General features: G+C 41.5%; 1 protein-coding gene and 1 long non-coding RNA gene across 5 annotated transcripts in view; one reads left to right on the top strand and one right to left on the bottom strand.

The window, feature by feature from the left end:
• The window catches only part of LOC101841425 (cyclic AMP-dependent transcription factor ATF-7), a 102,097-nt gene extending 88,893 nt beyond the window's left edge, over window positions 1-13,204 (bottom strand). For 2 of the 4 annotated variants that reach the window (XM_040753713.1, XM_040753715.1), the window contains exon 1: window positions 13,105-13,204. The gene's annotated coding sequence lies outside the window, so the exon portion shown is untranslated. Of the gene's footprint in view, window positions 1-12,779; window positions 12,971-13,104 lie in introns of those variants that run through there. The other 2 variants (XM_040753714.1, XM_040753716.1) reach the window with 1 other exon arrangement.
• Window positions 13,205-13,250: 46 nt separating this feature from the next.
• LOC121142856 lies at window positions 13,251-20,855 on the top strand. The gene is made up of 2 exons (XR_005879968.1): window positions 13,251-13,585; window positions 19,481-20,855. It is a non-coding gene; the product is annotated as an uncharacterized LOC121142856 (long non-coding RNA).
• Window positions 20,856-21,257: the final 402 nt, after the last annotated feature.

Below are 21,257 nucleotides of genomic sequence, written 5' to 3'. Positions count from 1 at the left end.
GTAGATGTACATGGGGGCAGGGTGTTGTGTTCGTAATAAATAAATAAATCTTTAAAAAAAAAAAGAAGTGTGTGGGAGGAGACAGACGGACACAAAGAACATTTATACATCTGACTTCAATGTGTATTCTAGTGTTTGGGGGTTTGTTTGGTTTTTTAAAATGTGGTTTGACTTTTTTTTAAATATGTACAGGCATTTTGCTTGCATGTACACTTGGTACACCATGGGCATGCCTGGTGCTGACAGAAGCCTGACGAGGGCATCAGATCCAGCGGACCTGGATTTACAGACGGTTGTGAGCCACCACACCAGTGTTGGAAATCGAACCCAGGTTCACCAGAAGAGCAAGTTAACTTGCTTTTAATCACCAAGCCACCTCTCCAGCTCCCAGTTTAAATTTTTAATTTATTTTTAGTGCTGAAGTGCAAACCCAGGGTCTCAATCATGCTCAGCAAGTGCTCACTGTCTAGCTATACTTCTAGTTCTCCCAAGAATTCCTAGAAACTGGTAAAATATTAATAAATAAATACAAAGCCAGGTGTGATGGCACAAGCCTATAATTCTAAATAGAGGTGGAGGCAAGAGGATCATGAGTTCAGTGCAAGACTAGGCTACATAGTGAAATCCTTTCTCAAAGACACAAACAGGCTGGGAAGATGGTGCTGTTGGTAAAGTGAATGCTGGGCAAATGTGAACCTGGGTGCAGATCTCTTGCACTCATACAGAAGCAGGATGAGGTACTACATGTATGTAACCAGAGTTCTGGGAACATGGGGGGAGAGGTAACTAGGGGCAAAAGATCCCTGGAGCTCATTGGCCAGCCAATCTATACAAGTGGTGAGCTCCAGTTTCAGTGAGACACATTTCTCTTCAAAATATAAAGTGGGAGGCAATAAAGGACATTGACTTTTGATCTCTACATGTACACATGCAAACACAGGAACACAAATATACACCACATATACAGACAAAACACAAATAAAAGCTATACAGAAACTTTGTCCTGTCCAGGTATGGGGACATGACTAACCCCAGCACTAGGGAGACAAAAGCAGAAGGATCCCAACTTTTTTTTTTTTTTTTTGGTTTTTCGAGACAGGGTTTCTCTGTGGCTTTGGAGGCTGTCCTGGAACTAGCTCTTGTAGACCAGGCTGGCCTCGAACTCACAGAGACCCACCTGCCTCTGCCTCCCAAGTGCTGGGATTAAAGGCGTGCGCCACCAACGCCCGGCAGAAGGATCCCAACTTAAGAGGCTAGCCTGGAATACACAGGAGGTTCAGGCTAGCTTGAGCTGGCTCCACAACATAATCCTGTTTCAATAAATAATAAATAAGTAAAATTGTTTTGTTTTGCTGTCCATTTTCAGATAAAGTATGATTCCCTAAAACAAAAATGATCAACACAGAGTTGTTTTTTTCCCCCTTTTTAGTTATTTGTTTATTAGTTTATCTGTGACAGGGTCTCAAGTATCTCATGCTGGCCACAAGTTCATCACATAATCCCAGGGTGGCCTCAAACTTTAATTTTCCTGCCTCTACAATCCAAGTACTGAGATTATAGGCATCCCTACCACTTTGTGTTAGAGACAAACCCAGGGCTGTAAACATGATAAACTATCACTCTACCAATTAAGCTAATGCCCCCTCCCCTCCATTCTCCTTTTTAGAATGGGTTTTGCTGTATTTTCTAGACTACTCTTGAATTTGCATTCCTCTTGAAGTATCAGCCACCCAAGTAGCTGAGATTATAGGCATGGACCATTATGTCAGGTTCTTTAAGGACTATTTTAAATTCTTATGATTTAGAAAAAGAAACAGCTGTGCCATAGTAGTACATGCCTTTAATCCCAGCACTCAGGAGGCAGAGGCAGGTGGATGGATCTCTGTGAGTTTGAGGCCAGCCTAGTCTATAGAGTGAGTTCCAGGACAGCCAAGACTACACAGAGAAACTCTGGCTTGAAAAACTTTTTTAAAAAAAGGAAAGAAAAAACAAACATAACAGTTTTTGGGTTGTTTCATGTGGGGGTTCTTTGTTTTGTTTTCTTTTTGGCTTTTTGAGACAGTGTTTCTCTGTATAGCTCTGACTGTTCTGTAACTCACACTGTAGGCCAGGCTAGCTCCAGACTCAGAGATCCACCTGCCACTACCTCCCCAGTGCTGAGATTAAAAGCACGTACCACAAGTGCCAGACATAGAGGGCTTTTTTTTTAAAGATTTATTTTTATTGGCTGGGCGTTGGTGGCGCACGCCTTTAATGCCAGCACTCGGGAGGTAGAGGCAGGCAGGTCTCTGTGAGTTCGAGACCAGCCTGGTCTACAAAGCAAGTTCCAGGACAGCCTCTAAAACAATACAGAGGAATCCTGTCTCGAAAAACCAAAAAAAAAAAAAAAAAAAGATTTATTTTTATGTATACGTTTTAAAATTTCTATTTAGTGTATGCATGTACTCCACATGTACAGAGGGGCCCATTGGATCCCCTGAAACTGGAGTTACATTTGGTTGTGAGCCACCCTGTGGATGGTGGGAATCAAATCCAGGTCCTCTGCAAGAGCAAGTGCTCCTAATTGATGAGCCATCTCTTTAGTCCCGTGTAGGTACTTTTCCTACATGTATTTTTGTGTACCACATGTAGGCCTAGTGTCAACAGAGGCCAAAAGAGGGCATTGGATCCCCTGAAACTAGAGTTACAGACTGTTTAAGCTACCATATGGGTTCTAGGAATCAAACCTGGGTCTTCTGGAAGCACAGTCAATGCTCTTAATTGCTTAACATCTTTCTTGCCCTTCGTGGTTCTTTTTTTGGGGAGAGGCAGTTCTAGGTCCCAATCTGCAGCACAGTATGGTTTTGCACTCACTACATAGCTAGCCCAGGCTGCCTCAAAACCCACAACATTCTTCCTGTTTCCTGAGTTAAAATTACAGGCTAAAATTATAGGTCTGACCCATCATGCTGGCCAGGACTTTAAGACTTCAATATAAGTTTTGTTCTGGGTAAGAAAAAGTCATAATACTGCACAATGATAACTAGGAAGATCAGAAGTATATTCTCTAATTCTACACATTCATTTGTAGCACAGGATCTATCTGGGGATAGCCAACACTCACTGACTGGCATGTACAAGTTTCACACAGTATTAGCAAACCACTGCTTGAGCAAAACTTTAAAAAGTAAGTTCTTTTTTTTTTTTTTTTTTTTTTTTTGGTTTTTCGAGACAGGGTTTCTCTGTGGCTTTGGAGGCTGTCCTGGAACTCGCTTGGTAGTCCAGGCTGGTCTCGAACTCACAGAGATCCACCTGCCTCTGCCTCCCGAGTGCTGGGATTAAAGGCGTGCGCCACCAATGCCCGGCTAAAAAATAATAGTGTTATTGACTCTATGTTAGTATCAGAAATTTATTAAAATAAAACCAATAAAATATTACTCCAGTTTGATGGTTTAATAAATACTGGCAGGAAATTTGGTTTCATCATAAATCATTTTTAGCAACATTCTATTCAATAAAGCTTGATTTTGTACAAACAAGTTCTTGTTCCAAAAAGAAAGGTTGTTAGGCTGAGGAGAAGCTTCAGTGGATAAGAATTGCATAATCAGGTGCTGGAGAGATGGCTCAGCAGTCAAGAGTACTGGTTGCTCTTCCAGAGGACTCCGGTTCAATTCTCAGCACCCATGTGGCAGCTCACAACTGTATGTAACTTCAGTTCCAAGGGATCTGACACCCTCCCACCAATACACATAAAATAAAATTAAATAAGTTATATTTTTAAAAAACCTGCATAAGCACAAGTTTGGATCTCTAGCACCCAGGTAAAAAGCTGGATATAGCCATGAGCCTGCAAGCCCTATACAAAGAGAGTGGTGAGGAGACAAACCTAGAAGATAAACCTTACTTGTCTACCTCAGAAAGAAGCACTGCACCTGACAGAAAGATCATAACAAGCAATTCATCTCACAGACAAGTTAGGTTTTATTAGGAGACACTATGGAAGAATGTTGTTACCACAGAGGCCCAAACAACAAGCTCAACAACTAACTTTTTAAGCTAAATCTTGGCTTCTATTAGATTTTCATAAAATTGTACTTATTAGTAGGAAATACAATACTGAAGAGAAAAAAGACTACTCCAAGTTTGTTTTCAAATATACGAGAACAATTAGGGTTGAAGCTGCCAAAAGACAAGAAAAAGCAACAGAACTATAAGTTTGTAATGAGTTTGTCCTAAACTCAACATTTTATAAGACTAATAAACTGACCTTGGGTTTCATTAGGAACCTTTCCTAAATGCCAGCTCACAAAGCTTTTGTAAAAATTTTTGTTTATTTTTATATGCATTGGTGTTTGCCTGTGGAAGGGTGTTGGGTCCCCTGGAACTGTAGTTACAGACAGTTATGAGCTGTCAAGTAGATGCTGGGGATTGAACCTGGGTCCTCTGCAAGAGCAGTCAGTGCTCTGAACCACTGAGCTATCTCTCCAGCCCCAGCTTACAAAGTTTTAAGAATAAAATGTTTATCTTCTCATATAGCAAATCTGTCTTATTTTAACCTAGGGTCTCCAAGGATGACCTTGATCTCCTGTCTATACTTCTTAAATTCAGGGATTACAGGCATGTATTGCTAGCAGTGCTGAGAATGGAACTCAGGACTTCATGAACACATGTAAGCATTCCACTAACTGAGGTCCATCGTTGGCTCCATACAACCTTCTTCAATTTAATTTTTTTTTCTTTTCTGAGACAGGGTTTCTCTGTGTAGCTTTGTAGACCAGGCTTGCCTCGAACTCACAGAGTTCTGCCTGCTTCTGCCTCCTGAGTGCTGAGATCAAAGGCATGCGCCACCACCACCTGGCTAAGCTTCAATTTGTAACACTCATCATATCCTTCTTCAAGAAAGCAAGATAGCAAATGCTTACTTTCAAAAACTGAACTAATTTTTGCTTCATCATAAACACAGGCTGAGTGTGTGGGTGTGGGTGTGTGGGTGTCACACACACATGAAAAGCAAGTTTGTAAATAAAAGAACAGTAAGGTAAGGAAACAAAATACTATGATTTAACAGGAAAATAAAACCACCAACATCCTTTCAAAACAAAAGTGTCCACCAGGGAAATACGAAAAAGAAAATATCATGATGAAATATTTTTAAGACATGAAATGATCCAATGCAAAATCTTTGTTGTTAGATTTTGTTCCTTATTATTTATGTTCCTTTCCTTTTTTCTTTTTAATTCACTCCCACTGGGTCAGCAGAACCATGTCAATTTCATTTTCTTTACAATCTGTTTTTCTTCCTGATTCTTCAACAGTTCTTTGATCTGAGCTTCTATATATATGCTTGGGTTAGAGAAGATCTGAGGGGTGATCAAGATTACCATGCTTTCCAGGAGAATCCAGAACTAACTGTATCCAAAGGATGAACAGGGAAGCATACTTTCTGAAAACATTTCCATCCCTTGTGGCATGCTACTTTAATTAGCACAAACATTTCAGTTCAGTCCACATTTTTATTTTTTAAAGACAATATCTTATATAGCACAGGCTGGCCTGGAACTTATGCTAACCTTGAATTTCATATCTTCCTGCCACCATCATGAGTGCTAGGATCATAGGTGTGTACCACCATACTCTCAGATCATGAGGCATGGGGAATTTAACTCAGCGACTCCTGCATGCTAGGTAAGCACTCTACCAACTGAGCTACATTCCCACTACAATTGGTAAGTTTACATAATGAAAGTGAAAACTAAAACCCCAAAAGAGGAAGGTACTTTAAAGATGTATTCATCAACTAAAATTGCACAAACATAAATTCAACTGTCAAGTCTAAAATTAACACATAGTAAAGTTGTTGACTGCCAATATAAAGACTTTCCAGGACAGTCTCCAAAACCTACAGAGAAACCCTGTCCTGAAAAACCAAAAAACAAAACAAAACAAAACAAAACTTTATTCTCTAGGTAGCCTCTGATGACTTAGCTGGTGTGTAGCACCATTTCTCCTCTTGAATGGGGACTGCCACACCTTGAAACTTTAACTGTAAATGTAAACTATGTATGCTTGTGTTCACAGCTGGTTAGTTTGTATTCCAAACAAAAGATGACAAGAGGTCTAAACTAGAAATGTTAAAATTATGGGGAAGCTGCAAGTAACTAACTGTTTCCCGGACAAGAGCTTTTAATTTTCTGATTTCTAACTTAAAATGTCTAGGGAAAATTTTACTTCAAGAGTTACATCTAATGACAAGGTGGAGGAGTGGGATTTTAAACGTTACTATAATAATTAACACTTTCAGTCATTGCACAATCAAAAAGAAACTGACACAAGGAAGGTAGAATAAGGAAACTGTAGACTGATGGAATAGGTACTATTTCCCAGGAAGAGTCTAAAAAGAACTGAATAGATTGTTTATTATCTATCAGCAAGTCATACTATAAACATTAGTATAAAGCTAGGCATGGTGGCAATATAGATTCCTTTAACCTGGCACTCAGTACTCAGAGGCAGGTGGATCTCTATGAGTTCCAGGCCAGCCAGGACTACAGAGTGACACACTGTCACAAAAAAAAAAAAAAAAAAGACCAGAAATAACAAACAAAAGTAAACAGTAGTTACAATACCTAACTTTATATTCTCATTCTCTGCCCCTATCCAATGGTCACTAGCCTAGGAATCCAAGGATGTCTGAGACAGAACATATTTGAATTTCAACAAAACATGTCTTGATATTTCATGGGATATATCGATTATGGGGTGGAATGTTAACTCAGTGGTTTCATGGTGATATAACTCACTTGCCTACCATACTAGAGGTTCTGGATTCAATCTCCAGTCAGAAAGAGAAAGGAGGAAGACAGGGAGAGAAAGAAGGGAAAAAATAAAGAAGAGAAAAAGGATAGGTTGAATGACTTAATACAGCCCTATCCTTACACATTTTACCAGTGACCTAAAGTGAAAATACAGCCATCATGTTTATCAAATTTATCAATAATACAAAAATATGAATAGTGGGGTCTGGAAGACGGCTCAGCAGTTAAGAGCACTGGCTGCTTTTCCAGAGGTCCTGAGTTCAATCCCTAGCAACCACATGGTGGTTCACAACCATCTCTAATAGAATCTGGACATGCAGACAGAGCACTCATGCACTCATACACACACACACACACACACACACACACACACAGAGGAGTAATGGTTAAGTTAAAACATACTATCAAGGTATTTAAAAAAGTCATAATCAGCAGGATGATAGATACAAAAAAAAGTAAAATTTTCATTTACATCTAGAAAAATCAACTAAAAGAGGTCTAAGGCTAAGTTCAAATCTCAATACTGGGGAAGAGAAGAAATCAATTACACCTTAGACTAAGACTAAGAATACTGGTTGAGGACCTGTGGTGGTGGCACACACCTTTAATCCCAGCACTCAGGAAGCAGAGGCAGGTGGATCTCTGAGTTTGAGGCCAGCCTGGTCTACAAAGTGAGTTCCAGGACAGCCAGGAATGTTACACAGAGAAACCCTGTCTCCAAAAACCAAAAAACCGTAAGTTAAGATTCTCAGCACCCATTTAAAAGGCCTGGTATGGATCATGTCCCTATAATCCCAGCACTGAGAAGAGTCAGACTCCTGAAATTCACTGGCCACTCAGCCTAGCTAACTGGTGATCTCCAGGTTCAGAGGACCCAGTTTAAAGGAAAAAAAGAAGTGACAGAACAAACACCCAGTGCCCTTCTCTGGCCTTTGTGCACATACACCTACCACACACACACACATACTCACATGCACCACACACACACACACTAAAAATTAAAACATGATCATCTGTTAAGGATTTCTAATATGAGTTGTTTTCACATATGAATACATTACCAAACAAGTCTACTAAGGAAGGAGAAGGCAACATTTAAAAATAAGGACATATCAGAGAATCTTAAAAACTGTTGCTTTGGAGCTGGAGAGATGGCTCAGCAATTAAGAACACTGGCTGAAGCCGGGCGGTGGTGGCGCACGCCTTTAGTCCCAATACTCGGGAGGCAGAGGCAGGCGGATCTCTGTGAGTTCGAGGTCAGGCAGGACCGATAGCCTCCGAAACAATACAGAGAAACCCTGTCTTGTAAAAAAAAAAAAGAACACTGGCTGTCCGGGCTGGACGGACAGCCTCCAAAACAATACAGAGAAACCCTGTCTCGTAAACCCCCCCCAAAAAAATACTGGCTGTATCTCCAGAGGACCCAGGTTCAATTCCCAGCACCCACAAGGCAGCTCACAACTGTCTGTAACTCCAGTTCTGGAGGATCCAACACCCTCCCACAGACATACATGCCGGCAAAACACTAACACACACGAAATAGAAATAAATATTTTTTTTTTGGTTTTATGAGACAGGGTTTCCCTGTATTGTTTTGGGGCCTGTCGGTCCAGCCTGGCCTCAAACTCACAGAGATCTGCCTGCCTCTGCCTCCCGAGTATTGGGACTAAAGGCGTGCACCACCACCGCCTGGCAGAAATAAATATTTTTTAAAATTAATAAAAAATGGAAATAATTTTTCAAGAAAATCATTGCTTTGATATTTTATATGTATTTATTATTATGTATCTGCACAAGTGCACAGCACACACATGGAGATCAGAGAACAACTTTATGCAGTCAGTTTTCTCCTTCTGCCTTATCTTAAGGTGAGGTCTGAGAATTGATATAAATCAGGCCATCAGGCTTGCATGGTTAGGCAGTAAAGCACCTTTACCCTCTGAAGCCATCTCACTAGCCCATCTTCAGCACGTTCTTAAAGTAAAAGGAAGTAGAAAAATTGCAGAAACATTTTTTTTAATCTAAAGAAGTTAACATTTAAAAAAATAAACATTTTTTCTTTTTTGCAAACATCTCATTTGTTTTTCTCAAAAAAACAAAAGATGCACTTTCATGTCAGCACCTTCATCAAGGAATAGAGGCAATTATATTCCAGTCTGTCCCAAGAAGAGTTGTCTTGTTAAACACTTGAAAGACAGTGCCATTTGCTCTGCCTAAAACTCCCTTGTAGGTGGCACTCTCCCCTCTCCAGCCCAGGAAAATCTCAGCCTTAACATTCACAAAACAATCTTCAGAGGGCTTCAGAGCAGCTGCATTCAGGCAGAGCCAGGGACGTTACTTTAGGCAAAAGAGTAGTGTAAGAGTTGATTTTAAAAATAACTTTTGTTTTGTTAGAAGTTAGGAAAGGGGCCAGGCACTGGTGGCACACACCTTTGATCCCAGCACTCAGGAGGTAGAGGCAGGCAGATCTCCATGAGTTCATGATCTACACAGCAAGTTCCAAGAGAGCCAGCCAGCCACGGCTACACAGAGAAACCCTGTCTGGGGGGGGGGGAGGGGCCGGGGCAAGATATGATAACAGTAACATTTTAGCTCTTGTAAGCAAAAGTATTTTTAAAATTCTATAAATTAACTTAGATGCCCTATAAAGTTCAAGATACTGGTGACTTCCTCTGCCTCTATGAAACTTTCCTGGCAAAATAAAAATAAAAGCCACTTAGATCCAACAATTCATACCTGTTCAGTTCTATATTAATGAAGGAAAATAATCTTACTGACTAGTGTGACTTTAAATCTAAGCAACAACGCAACAATTTATTATCGACAGGCGTTGGTGGTGCACTCCTTTAATCTCAGAACTTGGGAGGCAGAGGCAAGGCAGATCTCTGTGAGTTTGAGGCCAGCCTAGTCTACAGAGTGAGTTCCAGGACAGCCTCCAAAGCAATACAGAGAAACCCTGTCTGGGGGGGGGGGGGATTATTATCAATTTTTTCTTTTCTTTCCTTTTTTTTTTTTGAGACAGGGTCTCATGTTGCCCAAGCTAGACTTAAACCGGCCACACAGACACATTCTACCTACTGATCTACATATCCAGGACCTAATGTCTATCTTTCTCCCAGGTGAGAACATTGCCCAAGGGAGGAAAAAAACATTGCACTTAAAGAGTGTTCAATTTAAAGCCATCTCAAATTCTAGATTGGAAGAACAAAATAAGGGACTTTGTTTTCTCACTGTATTTTCTTTTGAGGGAGGAAGGGAAGACTATTGCCTGGAAAACTGAAAATTCTTCTGAGTGTCCAGTAGCAAATACTCCCGGCTGGAATCTAATTCATTTCCCATTCAGTAGTTAATACTAAAGGGTCGCTAATTGAATAGTCTCAATGTTTTTGTAGGGACAATTTCTAAACAGGGGACAATGCCTCAACTAGCTGCTGAAAAACAAAGGTTAATACAAAACCACATGGTCTGAGTTTTCTTCATTAGTAGTACTTCAATTCTCAAAAGTAAAAGAGGCTGGGCTTTAACTCAGTTGTAGAGTACTTGCCTGGCATGCATAAAGCCCAGGTGAAAGTTCCAGCACCACCACAACCCCCCAATACACATATACACATACACACATACACACACATACATTCTTTCTCTTTCAAGCACATGTCAAAAATGGAGGGGGGTCAGACAGACAGAAGGAATATAATCTATGCATCAGCAAAAAAGTTATTGATTAGCTATATGAGTCTAGCTTGTTATTAAAATGATATACAATTGCTAAACGAAGGGCAATGTCATGTCCCTTTTCTGTACAGAATTAAGAACAAACTGGTAATACTACTTCGTATAGCTGCCAAACTTTTCTTTAGCTTCTTTTCTTACAGTCATGTTAAGTTTCGCAATAGCTTCCACTTACTTTACATCTCCCATGTTCAAAAACAAATTGTGTTTGAGTTCCTCAACCCTTGCTTTAAAATATTGTGATAGCTCTTTAGTTTCTAAGTTGGATGCAAAGAAAGCATGGGGAAATGTTCAATTTCCTAAACTATGAGTCTATTTTATTCACACCATTTAAAATATTAAGGGGGGGGGGCTGGAGAGATGGCTCAGAGGCTAAGAGCACTGACTGCTCTTCCAGAGGTCCTGAGTTCAATTCCCAGCAACCGCATGGTGGCTCACAACCATCTATAATGAGATCTGGTGTCCTCTTCTGGCATGCAGACAGACATGGAGGCAGGATGTTGTATTCATAATAAATAAATAAATATTTAAAAAATATTAAGAGGGCACTGGGAATGTAGCTCAGTTGGTGCAGTGCTTGCCTAGCAAGCAAAAGCCCTGGGTTCAACCCCCCATCACCACATAACCTGATAAACTGGGCATGGGAATGAATGCCTGTAATTTCCACACTTGGAAAGGATCAGAAATTTAAGGTTATGAGTTCAAAGGCCAGTATGGGCTACATGACATGCTGCATAAAACACACACACACACACACACACACACACACACAGCTAAGAATGTAGCCTACATGGTAGAGTGCTTACCTAGCATTCATAAGACCCTGAGTGTTCAGTCCCTAGTACTACATACACCGGACATGGTGACACACACCTACATCCCAGCACTTGGGAGATGGACAAAAGAGGATCAGGAGTTCAAGGTCATCCTCAGTTACCTCAGTTTGCATGAGACCCTATCTCAATAAATAATAACATATACAAGATACAAGATAATTAAGACTAAGCTCAATCATCCATTAAATAACTCTTTTTTTTTTTTTTTTTTGGTTTTTCGAGACAGGGTTTCTTTGTATTGTTTTGGAGGCTGTCCTGGAACTCGCTCTGTAGACTAGGCTGGTCTCGAACTCACAGAGATCTGCCTGCCTCTGCCTCCAGAGTGCTGGGATTAAAGGCGTGCACCACCAATGCCCGGCTCATTAAATAACTCTTAATGAGTGAAAGGGAAAAGCCACATTTAAGGAAACAAACTTTGTTAGTGTTTAGAGATCTATACAGGTTTTAAAGAAATTACACTACTGAAAAAATTTAAGCATAGGAAACAAATGAGTTTGCTGAAAAAAATTTCTGCACATCTCCACAAATCTATACTTCATATGAACCCTGAGAGATATTAAAACACCTTCTGCTAAGCAGAAAACAAAGTTAGGAAAGTAGTAACACGGGAATCTGGGTAGGAGGTGCCTGGGTAGTAAACACCCCAGTGAGAGAACATAACAAGCATATAAGAGCAACATATAAGTCCCTACGGGTCTCCAACTTGGGCCGCCGAAGTCCCAGGCCCACATCCCTGTGTTTTGAAAGAAATGAAACTTGGAAAGGGAATACTGGAAAAAAAATAATAAGAGCAGTGTACTATTTTTCCTCTTCTCAACCCTTATGCCAGCATTTTGGCTGGCTGGTCACCAGTCTGGGTGCCATATTCACTAAAAACACTAAGGAACATCCCGGACCGCCTTCCGACTGAAGACCCAAGCCAAGAGACCTGTATGTCAGCCGCTGTCTCTTCTCCAAATATCCCCCTTACCTCTAGACTCCAGACTACTACCGAAGCGACACCTTCTAGCAACTCAACTCACTCAACACTGTCTTCCTAAACTCATCCACTCAATCTCTCCAAATCCAGACTTTCTGATATCACGCCTTTGCTAATTCTTATGAGTTCAATCGAAACGCCAGGACCCTCGGTTCCAATGCTCCACTTCGACATGCTTTTCAGCCAAACAACGCACGCTTTCAACTGAGTGGGGCTCTCCATGTCACCCAAACCTACCTACTGCCCATTACCTTTGCCTTTTCCAGTGCCAAGCCCTAACCCCACTTTTAGGGAAACCTTGAGTACTTCAACCTAGTTCAGCAGCCCTTCTCTCTCTTCTATTCCAATATCCTTCCACTGAACTTCCACTAGACTTGGCTTCCCTCGGGATTCAACCCCCCCTTTTCCTCGCCACGCCCTGTGCCCCCCGGGGCTACTTACCCCAAGTTCTCCCCACACTTCAGTCCTCTGGCCCCGCCTTCCTCCAAAAGGAAGGAGGCGGGAGAAGAGAAGAGGGCGGTACTCCGCAAGGTAAAGGCGATCTCCCATTAGCGCTCATGGCCGCCAATTGTGGCTTCCTTCTCGCTTATTGGTTGTCTTTACACTAGGCCCCACCCTCTTCCTCAGACAGGCCCGGCCACCGCCTCAGCGCCCCCGTCCAACACAGATTGGGAGGGGAGACCCCGGCCCGGGACGCTGGGACTGGCCAGAGTGGAAAGGGAGACTCCTGTCAGACCACGGACCGGCTAAAGTTAACAGGACTCACCCGCTGGTAGCTCCGGCGCCTCCCGCCCGCCCGCGCTCGGTCCCACAATCTGTCTCCTGCTCCTCCTTTCCCCCCTCAGCGGAGCAGATACTTTCCTCCCGTCCGGCCAGGCGTGTTCACTTCTCGCGAGAAGTGGGGGTGAGGGCGCGATTCGTGGGGGCTGACTTGGAACGGGACCGAGGGGGCGGGACTTGCTGCGAGCGTGGCGTGAGTGGAAGGCTGAGCGAGTGGTGTACACACGGCTCACACGTGTCCGGCTGCAAAATCGGGGGTGATGATGGGGAGGGAGGAAGCGGCCAGGAGATCCCAAGGCGAAGCAAATGAAGGGAATGAGGCTTTCTCTGGCAGCTGTGAAAAGATGACAGACACCCTGGTTAAAGGAGCGTGAAGGGAGTCAAAGCAAACGGAGGGTCTTCAGGGCTCCAAACTGGTGACTAGTTGTATGAAGCAAGTTACACGGGGTTTCAGCGTTCCCAAAAAGGTGACTACTTTGTATTTTCTTCTTTACATTGAAAGTTATCACCACTGGCCGTTACCTCTGTCCCGTGTCTGGTTGTGTGCAGTAGGATGGGGTTGTGAGGGGGATCCCCGTTGGTGAGAAGACGACTTTAAAAAATAAAAATAAAAAAGGTTTTTACACTTGTCTGTTAGCAAGCAGGTTGTGGACTGGGGCGCCTGTGGAGGTCAGAGAACAGGAGATCTCTCCTATTGTGTGTTCAGGGGATTGAATTTAGGTCGTACAGCTAAGACTGGTATGGTGTGAACCATCTCATAGGATTAGAAACTGTATACTTTTTTAAAGTACCGGATACTACTAGTCTTCAGGGTCAGTAGTTTCTTAACGTCAAAGTAGTTTTAAATGCCTTTAGCCGTGAGAGAATTCACTGGAAAAAGACAATCCACCTGCTCAACAGTGTCAGTGCTCTCTTCTACAAATCCAATGCCTAATGAGTGAGATATTTCTCTGAGACTGTACAATGGGCTAGCAATCCCCTTTTACTCATATACTTAAAGAAAAGGCTGAGATGATAGCTTGAGTCGTTGAAGTGCTTGTCCTGCAAGCATAAGACCTAAATTCCATCCCCAGATCCCACGTTAAAACATGGGTGCTCACCAGCCTAGCCTACTTGGCAAGTTCTGGGCCAGTGAGAAATCCTGTGTTAAAGAAATGAACAACAAAAATAAGGGGGACAGCTCTGAGGAACCACAGCAGAAGTTGTCCTCTTTTCTCTTGAACAACCCCATACACATAGACCTATGAACAACACATATACACAAAGCACTGTAGGACTCTTAGTGTAGCTCAGTGGGAAGCCTTAGGTTGGAGTCTGCACAGCATGGCAAAAAAAAAAAAAATTTAAATACGTATTTATTACCCAGCAACTGTTTTTACTAAAACACCATCAGCACATTCTATATGTTTGTATAAAATATAAATATAAATTTTAAATAATTATATATATATATATTAAAGCACACAAAACACCCCCAATTATGTGGAGAAGTATACACAGACCTGGTCCTCCTCTGATAGAATTTTTATTTTAGAGTTAAAGGGAAGATAGGTCATGAATCAATAAGTGCATTTATTTCAGAAAGTGAAAGCCAGGTGGTAATCCACATCTTTAATCCCAGTGCTCGAGAAGCAGAGGCAGGTGGATCTCTGTGAGTTCCAGGCTAACCTGGTCTGCAGATCGAGTTCAAAGCTACACACCCTGCCTCAAAAAAGTAAAATAAAGCAAAGAGTGCTTCAGGGTAATGGCACAGAAAACAACTCTAAAAGGGGAAGGAACTACTGCTAGTTTTAAGAGAAGGCCTCTTGAGAAAGCAATTTTTTTTTTTTTTAATTTTGTGATGGGTCTTACAAGCTGTCCTGGAACTCATTTTCCTGCTTCAGCTTCCTCCTAAGTACTTGTTTTGTCTATGCACCTTGTATGTACATGGTATCTGCTTGTGGAAGCTGCAGTAGAAACCAGGTCCTCTGGAAGAGCAGCCAGTCCTCGTAACTGCTGAGCCATCTCTCCAACCTGAGGAATTGAAGTATTATTATTATTATTTTGTTGTTTTTTTGAGACAGGGTTTTTCTGTGAAGCTTTGGGAGGAGTTGAATTAATTATTAAGAGGCCACTCTAAAATTTTTAGGAGAACATTAAATGTAAAAGCTACATTAAAAAAATTATCATAGCCAGGCAATGGTGATGCATGCCTTTAACCCCAGCACTCCCTTGGGAAGCAGAGGTAGGAGAATCTCTGAATTCGAGACCAGCCAAGTCTACAGAGAGAGTTCCAGGACAACCAAGACAGAAATGCACTGTCTTGAATAATAATAATAATAATAAATTATCACAAGGAAGATGCAACGGATCTCTATGAGCCTGGAACACACATACACACACACACACACACACACACACACACACTTATATGGTTAAATGTTAGTATGAATGAAAACTTAAGAAATGGACAGATTATAAGTAGAACTAACAAGTTAAGGAATTCTATGGTTCCAGACAGATGACTAGTTGTGTTTTCTTCTTTATAGTTCATGGTGGCCATAGCCTCTGCTCAGCATGTGGCTGGAGAAGGGCAGACGAATCAGCTGGTGGTGGACTCCCTTCTCCTTTTGAAATTTTCCCCCGCTTAGTGCTATGCACTGCACCCAGGGCCTTACACTACACCATGGGGCTAAATATCAACACCCAACACCCTCTTTTTTCTTTTTTCTTTTTTTGAGACAGGGTCTGCCTATCTAGGTGATCTAGAATGTGTGCTCCTCATCCCTTGCCTCTGTCCAGAGTGCTAGGGTTACAGGCCTGCCTTGCCAGACCTGGCCCCTTGCCAGGTCTTTGTTTCTCAGCTTCCTGAACTTCCTGTCTGTGATCTTATCTAGCTTCTTAGCATCCTCTGAATGGCAGATAATCCAGGTGACTTTTCCCTAGATAACAAAAGAGGAGTAGGTTTGAAAAATACTATTATGCTTGTAAATTGAGAAATGAGAGACTGTTAGCTTCCAAGCTATTTTCTTCTAATCTTTAGATTAAGGAATGCTGTGGTAGGAACTGAGGTTCATTAGATAAGGAAAGTTGTCATAGCAGAGATGGCATCACAGTTCGGAGGGGAAGGGATTGGACATGTAATAGCTAATGTTTATGAATCCTGTGTTCCATGTCTTACTCTAAATGTTGAATGTGTATTGATTTCACCCCAATTTTATATCTTCAATCTATAGCTCTCCTTTGAACTACAGGTGGATATCTCTAATTGCCTATGTAACAAATCCACTAAGTATTTCACATGTACTATGTCTAAAACAAAATCCCTCCTTTCTCTCCCGTGCATGCCCTTTTCCCAATATTGGTGTAAAACTAAATCACTGTTTTCTTTTTTATTTTTATTAATTATTAGTGTATGTGATGTACATGTGTGATGGCAGGTTTGTACATGCCATTACATGCATGTGACATCAGAGGACATCTAGTCAGTTTTATCCTTCTACCATGTGGGTCTTGGAGCTCAAAATGAAGTCATTAGGCTTGGCAGCAAGCATACTTACTTGCCTAACAAGCCATTTTATTTGCTCTCTTTCTTTGTTTTTGAGACAGAGTCTTGTTTGTTTGCTTGCTTGGTTTTTGTTTTTGTTTGTTTGTTTGTTTGTTTGTTTTTCAAGATTTTTCTGTATAGCGCTGGCTATCCTGGAATTCACTCTATAGAACAGGCTGACTTCTAAATCAGAAACCTTCCTGTCTCTGCCTCCCGAGTACTGGGATTAAAGGAATGTGCCACCAACACCGGCTCAGACAGAATCCCAGGCTAGCCCCAAACTCACTATGTGTCCAAGGAATAGCTGATCCTCCTGTCTATCATTGGAGTGCTGGTGAGAACACTGCCATTCTCTGCATCAGAAGATAGAGTGGGATGAAGTCTTCAAAGACGCTTTCTTTCTAGTACTAAACTCCAGAGTGCCTTGGAACTAACTGATAGCAATCATTCTTACCCTGAGGAAACTTCACTGAATAATAGGTCCAGGAATCCCTGCAGTAGGCTTTGGGCCTCCCAAACCAACCTTGACAACCAAGAACACCTACCTGTCAGGTAGACCCTCATTTTAAAGCAGCCAGTTACTTATTTATGACACTTTCTCATTCCAGAATGTTTTCATTGCCCTAAAGAAAACCCCTAGTAACTCTATTGTCACTAATAGTTACTTCCTATTTAGCTCTACCAACTCCAGGCAACCACTAGTCTACTCTTTGTCTCATTTTACCTTTTAAGCACTTTTTATATATGAATTAAATCTTGTAATATGTGACCTTTTAAAGTTAATTCTCTTGACATAATATTTGAAAGTTCATATGATAATGTGTCTTGGTATTTCATTTACTTAATAATATTCCTAACCAGATGATAGACTTTTAGGTTGCTCCCACTTCTGGCCTATTATGAATGTTGCTTTGAACATTTGAACAACTTACTACACTTGCTTCCAATATCTATGAGTATCGTTGCTGGTTCATATAATAAGTCTGTTTTTGCAGTGGTTTGAATGAGAATGTTCCTCATAGTCTCATATGTTTGAATATCTGGTCCTCAGTTGCTGGAACTATTTGGGAAAAATTAGGAAGTATGGTCTTGTAAGAGGAGATGTGTCCCTGGGGGCAGGCCTTGAGATTTCAGAAGCCCATTCCACTCCCAATTAGCTTTTTCTGCCTGGTACTTGTGAATCAAGATGTAAACTCTCAGCTACTTTCCATCCCCATGCTAATCTGCTTGCTGTCATACTCCCTGCTATAATGGTCTTGGACTAGAACCATGAGGCCCAAATTAAACACTTTCTTTTGTAAGTTGCCTTGGTCATGTTTTTTTGTCACAGCAATAGAAAAGTAACTAAGACAGTATTTTAACTTTAAAAGAAGATATTTATTTATTTATTATGTATATGAGTGTTTTTCGTCCGTGCACTGTGTTTATGTAGTGCCTGAGGAGACCAGAAGAGACTTAGGATCCCCTGGAACTGGAGTTACAGATTGTTGTGAACTACCATGTGGGTGCTGGGAAGAGGCCTCTTAATAGATGAGTCATCTCTCCAACCCCTGTGTTTTGAATTTTTTAGAAACTGCTGAACTATTTTCTAAAGCAATTATACCATTTTGTACTCTACCAGCAATATATGAAGTTCCAATTTCTCCACATCCTCACCAACATTTTTGTTACCCATTTTTCTCATTCTTTCTACCCAAGTGAATGTGACATGCTTTTGGCATTTCCATTTACTATGTACTCTTTTACAATTTACTTTTATTTAGGTGGCACATGCCTTTACTCCCAGAACTTGGGAGGCATTTCCATTTATTATGTACTCTTTTAAGATTTACTTTTATTAGGTGGCACATGCCTTTACTCCCAGCATTTAGGAGGCAGAGGCAGGTGACCTTTGAGTTGGAGGATAGCCTGGTGTATAGAGTGAGTTCCAAGACAGCTAGGGCTACACAGAGAAACCTGTCTTGAAAAAAAAGAAAAGACTTGTTCTTTCTTATGTCTGTGTGAGTAAAGAACACATGTAAGGGTGTCTGCAGAGGCCAGAAGAATATGCCAAGTCCCTTATAGCTGGAGTCAAAGGCACTTGATATGGGTGTTGAAAAACAAACTTGAATCTTTGGAAGAGAAGAAAGCATTCTTAATTACTGAGTGACCTTTCTATCTCCTGTGGACTCTTTTTGGGGGGGTGACTTGGGCCCTTGGTTATCCCAGGATAGCCTTGAACTCTATCTGAAGCAGAGAATGACCTTGAATTCTTGATCCTCCTACATCTACTCTCAAGAGCTAAGATTACAGTCATGTGCTAACACTCCTGACTCTCGTGTTTCTTTTTTGAGACAGGCTATGTTGTCCAGAGTGGCTACAAACTCCTGGGCTCATGGGATCTTGCTTCTTTAGCTTCCCAAGTAGTTAAGACTATAATATACCTAACTACACTAGACACAATAATATACTCTTTTCAATTACCTTCCTAGTTTCCATTCATGGTTGTGATTATTCTCCTGGGTTTTTCATACAGGCTTCCAGTATATAGCCATGGATGATCTCAAATTAATGATCCTACCACCTTAATATCCTGAGTATCTAAATAGCAGCATTGTCTCCTGGCCTCCAAGTATTCATATCCTTCTCACAAAACTACTTTACTCAATCCAAATCATGACTCATTTATGCATCTACTCAAAAATTCAGAGTCTCATCTGAATCATGTAGACATATACTTTTGATCGATGTGGACAGTCTTTGTGAGGCTCATGTGTTGAAAGTTTGGTTCCCAATGCAGCAATGTTGAGGTAGGAAGTCAAAACAAACTACTACTCCTTTTTGTTGTCTACTCCAGGTACTTCGTCATAGCTCCATAAGCATGGCCAACCTAAAGGATGAGAACCTCTGGAATGTGTGTCATACCATGTCACATTTTATTCCCAGCTGTGAACTGTTGGGGACTGCTAGAACCTTGAACAAAATGGAGTCTGTCAACCGTTTCTTGGCCTTCTGACTACGTGACTACGAGCACACATGCCCTTGAGACAAAGGAAAAGGCTAACCATAAAAGTTAAATTTACACAGGGCAGCCCACCCACTTCTTTCACGGAGATTTTCTTAAATGCCTAGAACCAAAAAGTCACTTGGTCTTTGCCAATGGGCTCAGTACTTGCTGAGGCATGCTTTCTACTTCCAGCCAGGTAGTTTTTATATTACTTCACTTCCTGCCTGTATAGAGCCTCAAGTTTAATTGATGGTAAGAAAGTAAGAATTCCTCCGGTCTTTCCTGCCTACACATACAGCCTTGAGTATGCACATAGCTAATGTAGGGGTATGTTCTAGATTCCCAGGAACATCTCAAAACTCTCCAAAACCCCATACAGATACCACACTCCCTAACGTTTCCTTGTAAGCGTTTTAATTAGCTTATCCTTTGCCCCCATTGTTATCTACTGTCACAGAATGCCAACACGTTAACCAGTTGCTTCTTGTAGTTTAGACAAATGTCCCTGCCATGTCCAGCATGGTTCCAGGTCAGCAAGGGAATAAAAAGAAGACACACCCGGGCGGTGGTAGCGCACGCCTTTAATCCCAGCACTCGGGAGGCAGAGGCAGGCGGATCTCTGTGAGTTCGAGGCCAGGCTGGACCGACAGCCTCCAAAACAATACAGAGAAACCCTGTCTCGTAAAACCAAAAAAAAAAAAAAGAAGACACACACACACACACACACTTGGAAAATCTGGAATCCGGTGGGTTGGGTTCTCTGATGAAAGAAGCTCAGCGTGTTAAAATACAGTGGAACAGAGAGGCGTATACAACAGAATGAAGAGTCAGAATATCACATACAGATAAACAAGGAGTCAAGGTTTATGGTATACAGCTGGATCTAGGAGGCAGGTTTAGCTAATCTCCATAGCAATTTCTATAGGGGAGCAGTCTTTAGGTGGTAAGTCTCTGGAGAGGGAGGAATCTATGGTGGACCTTTTCTGCACACATTATCAACATCTACACATGGACCAGGGGAAGTCTTTTCAGTCTTCTGAGCTGGGGTAAGGGAAGGTTTTACCACTTTACCACAGGTCTGAAGCTATGGGATCCTTGACATGACTGTGCCCCGTGTCAGCAACACACATTCACTCAGGACTTCCTCCATTCCCCCACAGTCCATAAAAAACATCTGCTCCTTGCAGGCTGCAAGTCAGATCAAATAAAAATAACCTCTTTTTCAGATTTCACGTGTACTCTTTCTTTGGCATGTTGTTTTTGGATGGGTGGGTACGAAGGGCTGTTGGCATGAATTGGCATGATCCTGAGTTGGTTTTGAAAGAGTTACTTAAGCAGCTGGCATGATTACCAGCTCTGCATTCTTTTGGAGCAACTCTGCCAGCAGAGCCGGGTTCTGCTCTGTTCTAGTTTGTATTACTGTTGCTATCCATGTAGCAAGAAGAAGAAGGTTGTTTTACTGTAATTCAGGATTGCTGTAGTTGTTATTGGAAATCAGGTGTGTTTCTGGTGAGTTGGCATTGCCGCCATTTGCCAAATGCTTCAAAGTTGGAGGTGAGAATCTTAGTGCATTTTTAGCCAAGGGAAACAACATAGAGCTGAGGATAGAAATGTGACAGTTGAAGCT

Source organism: Mesocricetus auratus, unplaced genomic scaffold (genome assembly GCF_017639785.1).
Source record: "Mesocricetus auratus isolate SY011 unplaced genomic scaffold, BCM_Maur_2.0 Super-Scaffold_100010, whole genome shotgun sequence".
NCBI classification, from domain to species: Eukaryota; Metazoa; Chordata; class Mammalia; order Rodentia; family Cricetidae; genus Mesocricetus; species Mesocricetus auratus.
The sequence above is the reverse complement of the archived record's forward strand: the minus strand, read 5'-3'. Positions and strand labels throughout refer to the sequence as shown.